Source organism: Tauraco erythrolophus, chromosome 6 (assembly GCF_009769465.1).
Source record: "Tauraco erythrolophus isolate bTauEry1 chromosome 6, bTauEry1.pri, whole genome shotgun sequence".
NCBI classification, from domain to species: domain Eukaryota; kingdom Metazoa; phylum Chordata; class Aves; order Musophagiformes; family Musophagidae; genus Tauraco; species Tauraco erythrolophus.
Window position 1 is genome coordinate 46,194,628 of NC_141470.1, and position 13,073 is coordinate 46,207,700.

Sequence of the window (13,073 nt, forward strand, 5' to 3'; positions counted from 1 at the left end):
ACAGCCTGTACCTCACCCTTCCCCCTACCGCAATCAGTCTTCTGCATAGCAGATCGCTTACTCGCCTTGTGAGTAACCTAGTTTTGTATCGTGTGTTTTAGAAGCGAGCAAATACTCTCCCTCCACATTCAAGAAATTACTTTGATGCTTGTGTGCCTTAGCCTCCCTCTCGCTGTCATATCAGATGGTCTGACCTCAGCAGCAGTATCTGGCTATCTCCAGGACTCAGGGGAACCAAGCAAGTAAGCTATGTTGTCCAGTCTTAGCAGAAACTATTCCTTGCCTCAGTGACAAGCAAAGGCATCTGCCTATATTTGATAAGACCTGATGCAGAAACCCAGCCTGCTGAAGCTGTCAGAAGTGTTAGAAAGCAGGTAGCTATTCTTTCCTCCCTCCTGATCTCAAAGCCCATTTTCCACCCCTTCCCAACAGCCTAGATCTGTAAAAAGAGCAAGTAGGGTCATTCAGTGGTTCGAGCACTCTTTGCTCTTGCAAGAGGTCTTTCCCCATCTGTTCTGTAAAGAGAGGAGAGAGACCAGATGGATGTCCTTCCCAAACCATCTGCACTGCAGGTCTGGGCATAACAGTTCCAAGCTGAAGGAGGCTCAAGTTTCTTCTCTCCCATCCACATGCTTTCCTGACATGCAAATTTCCTCATGGATTTGGGCTCAAAGAATAAGAGCATAATGCAAATTTAGGTTTGTAAGCACAAAAGGTACAAACTTCCTAGCACAGAGCTCAAGTTTTCAGGAAGCATTTGGCTGTGCACCCAGAAAGATACGTGCAGATAGGGTTTGTGTATTTTCTAAGATTTTTCTGCTGTTTCCTTATAGGATAACACACACAAGAATGTAGATCATTAGAAAATATACTAGTTGGCTACAACATCTTCCCACTCTGCTCATCTTAACCTGGAAGATGCAATGGCATCTGTGACAGCAGTATTTAGAAAGACAGAATTCCCTTCTATTGCTAGATCTATGAACTAGGACAGGGTATTTTTCCCCATTTTCCTTCATTTTCTTTCACTTCAATTCATTAAGTGGAGCTTAACTGAATCACCAAAAGCCACCTCTGACCATTATCTCCCAGGAGGGAGATTCTGTAAGAATACAGCAAGTTGAGTGATACCTTCTGGGTTCCCAAGCCAGAGACTGTAGCATTGCATTTAACAGAATTTGAGAAATCAGATTTCTAACATTAATTTGCACAATTTTTCTTACCTCTCTTCGTTTCTGGAGTCCTGTGGAAAATATTCCTGAGATATCGCATGTAAAAATACTACTTTGCTGTTGTTCATTTATATCTGCTGCTGGATAGTCCTTATACTCAGGAGTGGATGATTATTGCTTATACATCTTCATAACATTCAGGGGTTTATATCCCATTCCTGTATCTACCTCCTCTCTCTTCCACACTGAAGACCTCTATGCTGTTTAAACTTTTCTCATGAGAAGAGGGGACTTGAACTGTGATGGATGAGATACAGTTTTAGAAAATGGTATAATGATAATCTGAGATTTCCTGTTTGCTTCTTTCCTACTATTCATAGAATCATAGAATGGTTAGGGCTGGAAGGGACCTTCAAAGGTCATCTAGTCCAACCCCCCTGCAAGGAACAGGGATATCTCCAACTAGATCAGGTTGCTCAGGGCCTCATCCAACCTGGCCTTGAACGTCTCCAGGGATGGAGCATCCACCACCCCTCTGGGCAACCTGTTCCAGTGTTCTACAACTCTCATGGTAAAAAACTTTTTCCTAATATCCAACCTGCATCTACCTCCCTCTATTTTAAAACCATTACCCCTTGTCCTATCACAACTGGCCCTCCTGAACAGCCTCTCCCCATCTTTCCTGTAGGCCCCCTTGAGGTACTGGAAGACCGCTATAAGGTCACCCCGGAGCCTCCTCTTCTCCAGGCTGAACAGCCCCAACTCTTTCAGCCTGTCCTCATAGGAAAGGTGCTCCAGCCCTCTTATCATCTTCGTGGCCCTCCTCTGGACCCTCTCCAACTGGTCCATGTCCTTCTTATGTTGGGGGCTCCAGAACTGGACGCAGTACTCCAGGTGAGGTCTCACGAGGGCAGAGTAGAGGGGAAGAATCACCTCTCTCGACCTGCTGGCCATGCTCCTCTTGATGCAGCCCAGGATGCGGTTGGCCTTCTGGGCCGCAAGAGCACATTGCCGGCTCATATTGAGCTTCTCGTCCACCAGTACTCCCAAGTCCTTCTCCTCAGGGCTGCTCTCGATCCATTCACCACCCAGTCTGTATTTGTGCCTGGGATTGCCACGACCCAGATGTAGGACCTTGCATTTGGTCTGGTTGAACTTCATGAGGTTGACACGGGCCCACCTCTCCAGCCTGTCGAGGTCCCTCTGGATGGCATCCCTCCCTTCCAGCGTGTCGACAGTACCACACAGCTTGGTGTCATCGGCGAACTTGCTGAGGGTGCACTCCATGCCACTGTCCACGTCACCGACAAAGATGTTGAGGAGGGCCGGGCCCAACACGGACCCCTGAGGGACACCACTCGTGACCGGTCTCCACTTGGACTCGTACAAGCTTCTCTGTATTCCTCCCAGGCTATCTGTCTCCGCTTCCACCCTCTATAGGCTAACCTCTTCATTTTCAGTTGGTCCAGGAGCTCCTTGCTCATCCACGCGGGCTTCCTGGTCTTTTTGCCCGACTTGTTCTTCATCGGGATGCACCTCTGCTGAGCTTGGAGGAGGTGCTCCTTGAATGTGGACCAACTTTCCTGGGCCCCTCGTCCCTCCAGGGCCGCCTCCCACGGCACTTTGCCCATCAGGTCCTTGAAGAGGCCGAAGTCCGCCTTCTTGAAGTCTAGGGCACAGAGCTTGCTGTATAGTTTCCTTGCTGCCCCGTGGATCTTGAACTCCACCGTGTCGTGGAGCCAAGGCTATCCTTAAGTTTCACATTGCCCACCAGTCCCTCCCTGTTGGTGAGCACAAGGTCGAGCATGGCACCCCTCCTTGTCGGCTCCTCTATCACCTGCAGAAGGAAATTGTCATCCACGCATTCCAGGAACCTCCTGGACTGCCTGCGCCCTGCTGTATTGTCTCTCCAACAGATGTCAGGGTGGTTGAAGTCCCCCATGAGGACCAGGGCTTGTGACCGCGAGGCTGCTCCTATCTGTCTATAAAGCGCCTCATCTGCTCTGTCCTCCTGGCCAGGTGGCCTGTAACAGACCCCTACCGTAACATCGCCTATCCGTCCCCGTCCTCTAATCTTGACCCATAAGCTCTCTGTCAGCTCCTCCTCCAACCCCAGGCGAAGCTCCACGCACTCCAGCCGGTTGCTGACGTAGAGAGCGACACCCCCTCCTTGTCTCCCCCTCCTGTCCTTTCTAAAAAGCTTATACCTCTCCATGTTGACACTCCAGTCATAGGAGTCGTCCCACCACGTCTCCGTGATGCCAATAAGGTCGTAGCCCTGCTCATGTGCACGCATCTCCAGCTCATCCTGTTTATTTCCCATGCTGCGTGCGTTGGTGTACATACACTTCAGCTGGGCCTCCGACAAAGCCGACTCGCTGGCTGGAGCGACAGGGGTTCTCTTGGACGGCAGTGTAAGTTCGTTTGAACATACCTGCGATCCTTCCTCAGCTTCTGGGCCCTCGGTGCTGGCACTGGTGCCATGCTGACAGCGGTATGAATCTGACTTCTTGGCTGGAGCGGCTGGAATTCCCTTCTTCTGTTCTACAGGTACTTCCAGCATATCTTTACCATTCTTGATATTCCCCCCCTCCCCCTTCAAATCTAGTTTAAAGCCCTGCCAATGAGCCCTGCTAGCTTTTGAGCTAAGACCCTGGTTCCCCTCTGAGAAAGGCATGTCCCATCAATTGCCATCAGACCTGGTTAAGCGAAAGCCTCCCCATGATCAAAGAAACCAAATTTCCATCGGTAGCACCAGCCTCTGAGCCATCTGTTAATCAAATCTGATTTTCTGTTCCTTTCTATGTTCTTTCCTGCCACTAAAGGGACTGAAGAAAACACTACCTGGGCTCCTGACCCTTCGACCAGTCGCCCCAATGCCCTGAAGTCCCTTTTGATGTCCTTTGGACTTCTCTCTGTTAGCTCATCAGTTCCGACCTGCATGACCAGTAATGGATAATAATCAGAGGGCCAGACCAGACCAGGGAGTTTCCTAGTGACGTCCCTGATGCGGGCCCCAGGGAGGCAGCAGACTTCCCTGTGGGTTGGGTCCGGTCGACATATTGGTCTCTCTGTTCCCTTCAGAAGGGAATCACCTATGACAATTATCCTCCTTTTTCTTTTAACAGGGGCAGTCAGAAATCGTGGAGCAGACTGACTCCCCTTAGGCAACCCTCTGCGTGGGCCCTCGTCTATGCTTTCTTCTTTTGATGAGGTTTTAATACCGACGGCAGTCCGACCCGGCTTTGGAGACACCTCCAAGCAGGGACAGCCATCACCCTCCCTGTCCTCCAGTTCCCCTCGCAGAGCACTGTACCTGTTACATAAGGTCACCTGGGGAGGCGAGGGAATTGCCAGGCAATTGCACTTGCCTCACCGAGCAGGGACCTTGCGCCATTGCTCCTTGTCCCCTAATTCCTCGCATTCCCTGATCCCCTTTACCCTCTCCACTTCTTCTTTCTGCTCTGCCACAACCAGATTATGGCAGCTGTCAATTTCCTTCTCACTTTCCCTAATTATTCTTAACCTGTTCACCTCCTCCCTGAGTTCCAGCACTTCATCCTGGAGCTGCGCCACCCGGCTTAAAGATACCATAGGACAAAAGGGAAAGTTTTCTCACAGATTAAGAGCTGGCTACAAAACAGGCAAAGAAGGACTGGAATAAATGGATGAGGCCTGCTGTTGCAAGTGTTTGGATGTCTTCTGAGCACTGGGCTTTCATTGCTTTCTTAGTTCTAGCCCTTCCCTCAAAAGCATGCCCAAACACTTCAGCGCATCCAGTGACAAATGGTGTTCCTGGTCAAATGGTCAATAATTGGGACCAGCGCTGTCTAACAGCACTGTCAGTGGTATGGACAGTGGGATCGAGTGCACACTCAGCAAGTTTGTTGATGACACCAAGCTGTGTGGTGTGGTTGACACACTGGAGGGAAGGGATGCCATCCAGAGGAATCTTGACAGGTTGAAGAGGTGGGCCTGTGCGAACCTCATGAAGTTCAACAAGGCCAGGTGCAAGGTCCTTCATGTGGGTAGGGGCAATCTCAAGCACAAATACAGGTCCCTCTGGATGGCATCCCTTCCCTCCAGCGTGTCCACAACACCACACAACTTGGTGTCATCTGCAAACTTGCTGAGGGTGCACTCAATCCCACTGTCCATGTCGCCGACAAAGATGTTAAACAGCACTGGCCCCAATACTGACCCCTGAGGAACACCACTCATCACTGGCCTCCACTTGGACATTGAACCGTTGACTGCAACTCTCTGGGTGCGATCATCCAGTCAATTCCTTACCCATCGAGTGGTCCATACATCAAATCTGTGTCCATTTTAGAGACGAGGATGTTGTGCCAGTCAGTGTTAAATACTTTGGACAAGTCCAGGTAGATAATGTCTGTTGCTCTTCCCTTATCCACCAACGCTGTAACCCCATCATAGAAGGCCACCAAATTTGTCAGGCACAAAAAAAGCCACGTTAGAGGGAGGGACGTGGCTCCACCAGGGCTTGAACCCAGGACTTTCTGCGTGTACAGCAGACGTGATCACCCCTACACCATGGAGCCCACCAAAAAAAATAAAAGCCTACAGCATGTGGTATTCCCAGGCAGTCTCCCATCCAAGTACTTACCCCTTCAATCTCACTCAACCCCAATTCACACGTTACATTCCTTTGCTTTTCAGCAGGAAGTCCCGTGAACATAGATGCAATCAGCTTTGGTAAGAAAAATGAAAATCGATCCTTCCTATGCAAGAAGGCAGGAACCACCCCAACCAGCCTAAAAGACTCTGAAAATAGACCCTCCCAAAAAGGCACAAGGAAGGAACAGTAGTTCGGGCTCTGAGAAAGCTCCATCTGCAAGGACAGAGGACACTACGTATCCAAGAATCTATCCAAGCATAGACACTTGGATACGTAGAGGAGTGTATTTTCCCACATACAGAAAAGACATCATTTTCTACATGTTCTCTTAGCAGAGAGAACATGTAGAAATTTCTCTCATTTCTCCACTAGTGGAGAAATTTCTCTCATTTCTCCACTAGTTTCACTCTCCCTTCTTCCTTTGAAGAATTTATTTTAGTTCTGCCCAGACAGGAAGAATTGTCCTTGTAACGGACTAAGATCATGAAAGAATCACAATAATTATGTTCCTGGAGGAAAAAGGAGGAGGGTGACAACTTCAGTCCAACAACTGTTGAAGGAAATTGTGGAAGTTGTGTTGGATTGACTTTTGTGATTTTCCGATGTACAACTAGCCTTTTGGAAAAGCAAAAAAAAAAAAAAAAAAAAAACCCAAAAAACACAGGATAGCTAGTGATACGCAATTAAGTTTTAGTTAATGTCATTAATGCTGTGCTCTTCAGGTTACACATTGCTGTCTCTGCTTAATCTGGCTAGTACCAAGTGTGCCATGTGCAAACACACAACAATAAATCCATTTAAATAAACACACATCCAAGAGACTTCTGTCTCATATGATACAATATTACACTGTCAGTTGCTATGATAAAAAGTCTTTTTCCTTATTATATTAACTTTTTCATGTGTGCCTCATTATTTCTTCATGCTGATTACTCAGTGGAAGAGTTGGATTCTATTTAAGGCTATGGAAAAGGTCACAGACAAAAGGGAGCTTGAGTCTCTGTTTGCCATTTTAAAAGAAAACTACCACACTAGTGTTAATATTTGCTTTCATTTACAGCAGGTACACTTTGGTTACCTGAATAGCAAATTATGGTGGGCAGTGTGAATGAAAAAGTACCGAGGAGAAGTTATTGATCTTGGAAGAAGGATGTAGACATGTAGACAATGTAACAATTGAATTTTTTCAATAGAAACTTCTGAAATATTTGAGAGTTTGATGTTATTGTTAAAAGCTATTGAAAGACTTATCAGTTATCCACTGCAGAAAAGAAAAACAACATTTTCTGGTACCTGATATCCAGATAAGTAAAATAAGTAATCAGAATATGCGAGTTAAAAGAAAAAGGTACTATAATAATTGAAACTGAATGCAAAATAAACGATGACTATAAACAAAACATTTATTTCAATAAAAAAATTATATGGACATAGGACAAGAATTACTTTTGAGTGTGATCGGCTGGTTGATTACTTTTGGTGGGGGGACTGAAAACTTTGAAAAGATCTTTGGCTGCAATTTCACAATTGGCCTTAATTCACCAGACAGACAGTCATTGTAAAATGCAAATATTACCACTGTTTTCCAGGATGGTGCCAAACCAGGTTTTCTAAGAGATAATAAAGGTCAGGAATTGAGGTTTGCTGCCTGGACCCATTTATAACATTCACTGTGACTGTTCAAATAAACAATGCATTTTATACTGTGAAAAATGATTTATTGAGAGGCAGTATTTCATAGCTTGTAGAAGTGTTTGTCATTTACATACACAAGCTTGCACACACTGTAGAGAGGGCTCAGGCAGGTCAGGATCTTCCAAATTAGGCAATGACAGACACAAGCGCTACTTACATCACCTGCTCTGCCTTGATGCTCGTCTTAGTTGCCAGAAATGGAACAACACAACCTATCACTTCCAGCATGAGACTATCTATTCCCCCAAAACCATTCATCCTTTTCTAATCTTACTCATATCAGCTGTAAGTGAGAGCCAACGGAGAACTGAAGCACAGGAAGACTAGTTAGTTGACTGAAGCACTACAATATATATATGACCTAAACTAGTTGAATGGTAGATGAGTGGTGAAGTTCTGGATGAGAACCACCATCCATCCCTTCTGCAGAAAGGTTGTCAGCATAATGAAGAATGCACTGAAGGAATATGCAAAAGACCATGCTAAAAATGCATTTGGCTCCAGCTAGCAGCAAAATGGCAGGAAATTGCATCTTTGAAAGGTTGATACAGGATGGCATTTCATCCCACACAGCTTTGATGCCAATATGCCAATGCTGTGTATTTGGCTCCAACCTCTGCATCTGTGAAAGCCATGGCATGAACAGTATTTAAGATAGCATTTGCTTAGTATTTTAAAATAGTATCTAAGTTTTCATAGATGCTATGGTATTAAAATATTACTCATATGGTAATATTAGTTACTGTCCAACTTAAGAATGAAGTTAAACTTAAGTTACTTATATAAAAATGAAATCCTAATGCATGTTAGATTCTGTGTTTAGACATATTGTCTAAACACAGACATGCTGGAAATGACGTGTCACACATCGCAACACATCAGGAACGCTAAGAAAGCTTGTGATGTCTAAAGATTGCAAGCCATGGTCTCCTGATGGGGTTTTATGTAGGTGTTATTTGGTTTTCTTTAAACTACAGTAACTTCTGGGTTGCTTTTTTAAGCTTTTAAATATCTGTAAATGACAGCTTGGTTCAGCTGTTCACTGCAGATTGATTTATTCAGTCCAATTACTTCTTTTCTTATGTTACATGAAAAGGTTATTCACAAGTTCAATTTTACTGGATGACTGATCTAAAAATATACCTGCTTCTCCAGTCTATTTTACAAACAAAAGGAACAGATAAAGAACATAATTCATTTCACAAATGTACTGTCTTTAAGAAAATTGTACAGTTCAGTCCACAGAATCAGTAAATTAAGTTGTACTAAGTTATTAAAAAGCACATAGATGTTTTTGAACTCTGCAGAGATTAAGAACATTGAAAACAGTGAACAAAAGTTTCAGACCAGAACTACCAACCACAGAACAACATGACACAAGGTGGTAGAGGAAAATTAGAGTAGTTCAGATTGTGTCAGAGGCTTCTTCCAGCAACTCATTTGGATAGAAGAGAATAGAGGTTCTCTGTATTACTTACGAGTGCTTCTGATTTCACCTGGAACAGGCAACATTTTCTGTAGCCTGCTCAGGTTGGCTTTGTCCATAGGATTGCACCATTTCCTTGCCCCACAGCTTCCCTCGGAATCACATCATCAAAACACAACCTACCCACTCAGCAGAGTATTCTGGGGAGTAGGACACGGATGAAGAGAAAGCATCCATGCCCAAAGAGAGCAAATAAAGCAGCGATCAACATGTCATCTCGAAGAGGAACTCGGAAGAAAATCAACTTCCTGTACTGCCCATTACTTTCTCCCTTCCTGTCAACATACAATTTTGAATTAACTGCTTTCACAAGGCATCATTTTCACCATACTCACACTCACATAGACAAAACGTGCAGGCCAGAGCCACAGAAAGGAAGAAGGAGCAAACACAAAGGGAGAAACATCTTCATGTATTTATCAGTGTCTTCTCTTTGTTTGCCATTGTAACAATGAAAGAGTTCCCATTGAGCCAGTGTAGGCATCCCTGGGCTGAAATGTTTCAGGATTATCTAGTAGGTCAGGGATAAGAATAACCTATATCCAAGATTCACAGTACAATAACATATACAATTTTGCTTCTTTTAATACCTCACAATACTTTTTGTCATCTCACATTTTTCTTCAGCCTATGAATATTTTCAAAACAAAATTCAGCTTCCTTAGTGAAGTGCTGCTTTTTTTATGGTTTCCATGTCAATTTTCTCCCTTGCACTAAGATCCTACCACAGAGATTACATAGCCATTCATATTTTCAGTAGTGTTGAAGAATTACTGGACAAATCCCAAACCATCTTACTGTCTGGCGGCTGAGCAAAGGAGTTTTCACATGTTTGCAAGACACAAGTTCTTGTCTTGGAGTTACTGACCCTGAGAAAGTTCATATCATGTCACCTTTTCCTGATTACTAATTTCACTCTTCATTTCCAATCATCATGTTCCGTATTGAACTGCTTACACTCAAAAGAGATTAATTCTGCAGCCATGTGTTTAATCTCAGGAATTTCAATGACTTGCACTCATCGTAAACAAATTTGACTCGTTCTTTATGTCACTGGAAAAAAAAAAAACAAAACTCTTAGAATTCTACTCTTTTTCCAAGAGGGAAAAAAAAGAAAAAAAAAACAATAAACATAACACAAAACTTTGGAAAAATACAGTGCCTGCATGTTGCTAGAATGTGATAGTTCAGTCCTCTTCTTGCTGACATTATGCAGATCATCCAGGTAACATCTTGCAAAGGAGTAAAGGTAAAGAAGTACCCTAGAAGCCTAAAATGATATGTGTATGAGCTTCTCCAAGAATGGTACATGAAACAGCACATGGAAAACACAGGAGACAGAGCCCTTACCCTTGAACATCTAGTTGAAGATGAACTACTACTTGAACAAACTACTGCAGTATCAAAGCACTGTCATTCTACCACCCCAGGAAAGAAATAGCATGACAAATATACAAAGAACAATTTAAGCTTGTTTCTTCTGCTAGCTAAAATGGTTGCTTCACTCACATATTTCAAATATTTCAAAAACAAGCAAGGACAGCGGTTTCCCATACACAAATCCTGAAGTTGGACAGAATCCCTGTTTAATATTACAGTTGTATGTTCCAAATCTCAGGAAGCTCAGGCTTACAGGATCACTGCTGTTTGTAAGGTTCAAAACAGAAACTGGGTCTTCCCACCCTCAGCCCTGAGCTTGCCCTGCTAGAACAGTGTGTTCCTAGATAGGTACTGGAAGAGAGGTTTCAATCATGAACACTGTCTGACTCAAGTAGGATACTTTGGACACTTGCAGGTTTACAAGCACCACTTGCTTTCTTAGCCAAGGATTCTCATAGAATCATAGAACAGAACCATAGAATTGTTTAGATTAGAAAAGACCTTTAAGATCATCAAGTCCAACTGGAAACATAGCGCTGCCAGGTTCACCACTAAACCATGTCCCTAAGTGCCACACACCTCCAGGGATGGTGACTCAACCACTTCCCTGGGCAGCCTGATCCAGCACTTGTTAACCCTTTCAGTGAAGACATTTTTACTAATATCCAATCTAAATCTCCCCTGGTTCAGGTCTGGAAGAGAGAATGGCAATGTGACACAGCTAGTAACACTAGTCTTACAAAGTGGTAAGTAAGAAAATTAGCTATATTAAATAAAAACCTTAAGAAACACGGAACTTATATCTGGATTGACTGATGACGTGCAGACATAGGGAAAAAAATAATGTTTAAAAACTGAGTTTTCACTTCTTGGTTTATTCTGTATTTACAGTTTCCTTTAAAACAAGCAGCCAATATGTCGACCGGACCCAACCCACAGGGAAGCCTGCTGCCTCCCTGGGGCCCAGGTCAGGGATGTCACTAGGAAACTCCCTGGTCTGGTACAGCCCTCTGATTATTATCCATTACTGGTCATGCAGGTTGGAACTGATGAGGTAGCAGAGAGAGGTCCAAAAGCCATCAAAAGGGACTTCAGGGCACTGGGGCGATTGGTTGAAGGGTCAGTAGCACAGGTAGTGTTTTCCTCAATCCCTTTAGTGGCAGGAAAGAATACAGAAAGGAACAGGAAAACATATCTGATTAACAGATGGCTCAGAGGCTGGTGCCATCGACAGAATTTTTGTTTCTTTGATCATGGGGAGGTTTTCACAGCACCAGTTCTGATGGCAATTGATGGATTTCAGCTATCTCAAAGGGCGAAAAGGATTCTTGCTCATGAGCTGGTGGGGCTCATCGAGAGGGCTTTAAACTAGGTTTGAAGGGGGAAGGGGATATAACTAGGCTCAGTAAACTTGGCTCAGGGAATAAGGCCCCCCCTCCCCCCAGGGTGAAATCGGTGTGCTCAGCTGGCTCTCTGAAATGCCTGTACACCAATGCATGCAGCATGGGGAATAAACAGGAGGAGTTAGAAATCTGTGTTCCATCAGGGGTTATGATCTTGTAGCAATTACTGAGACTTGGTGGGACAGCTCGCATGACTGGAATGTGGTCATGGATGGCTATGTCCTCCTCAGGAAAGACAGGCCAGCAAGGCAAGGTGGTGGAGTTGCTCTTTCCGTGAGGGAGCAACTAGGGTGTATTGAGTTCTGTCCAGGGGCGGATCAGGAGCAAGTTGAGAGCTTGTGTGTGCAAATTAAAGGACAATCTGGCATGTGTGATAGTGTTATTGGTGTCTATTACAGACCACCGGATCAGGATGAGGATGTTGATGAGGCCTTCTACAGGCAGCTGACAGTGGTCTCGCAAATGCAGACCCTGGTTGTCATGGGGGACTTCAATTATCCTGATATCTGCTGCAAGGCCTACTCAGCCAGCCATCCACAGTCCAGGAGGTTCCTTCAGTGCATTGATGATAACTTCCTGATGCAAATGGGGGATAAGCCTACTAGGAGAGGAGCACTGCTGGATCTTATTATCACTAATAAGGAGGGTCTGGTTGAAGCGCTGAAAGTTGAGGGTAGCCTTGTTTGTAGTGACCATGAAATGGTGGAGTTGAGGATCTCATGTGGCAGGAAGAGAATACCTAGCAGAACTAGAACCCTGGACTTCAGTAGGACCAACTTTGATCTTTTCAAACATTTGCTAGGAGAAATCCCATGGGACAAAGTACTAGAAGGTAAAAATCCCATGGGACAGAGTACTAGAAGGTAAAGGGGCCCAAGATAGTTGGTTAGCCTTCAAGGACCTCTTCTTCCGAGCTCAAGACTGGTGCATTCCAACAGGTAGGAAGTCAAGAAAGGGCACCAAGAGACCTGCATGGTTAAATGGGGAACTGTTGGGCAAACTCAAGTAGCAAAAGAGAGTGTACAGATCATGGAAGGAGGGGCAGGCCACTTGGGAGGAATATAGGTCTGCTGTAGGGAAGATAAACAAATTTAGCTGCATCCTCTGCCAGTTACTCTAGTAACAAACTCATGATTTAGCCATCATTAGTCCATTAGTATAGGAAAGCTAATAACAAGTCCTATTGCTTGCATTGCAGTAGTAGCATGGACCTTTTGTTGCCATCCTGAGGTAACAGGAACATAACTGCCACACTAACTCACTGAAAGAATCATAAAAATGTTTTCTAAAAGACTAGC

At 44.5% G+C, this 13,073-nt stretch overlaps 1 non-coding gene across 1 annotated transcript; it reads right to left on the bottom strand.

Moving 5' to 3' along the window:
- Positions 1-5,661: 5,661 nt before the first annotated feature.
- TRNAV-UAC (transfer RNA valine (anticodon UAC)) lies at positions 5,662-5,734 on the bottom strand. The gene has a single exon. It is a non-coding gene; the product is annotated as a tRNA-Val (tRNA).
- Positions 5,735-13,073: the final 7,339 nt, after the last annotated feature.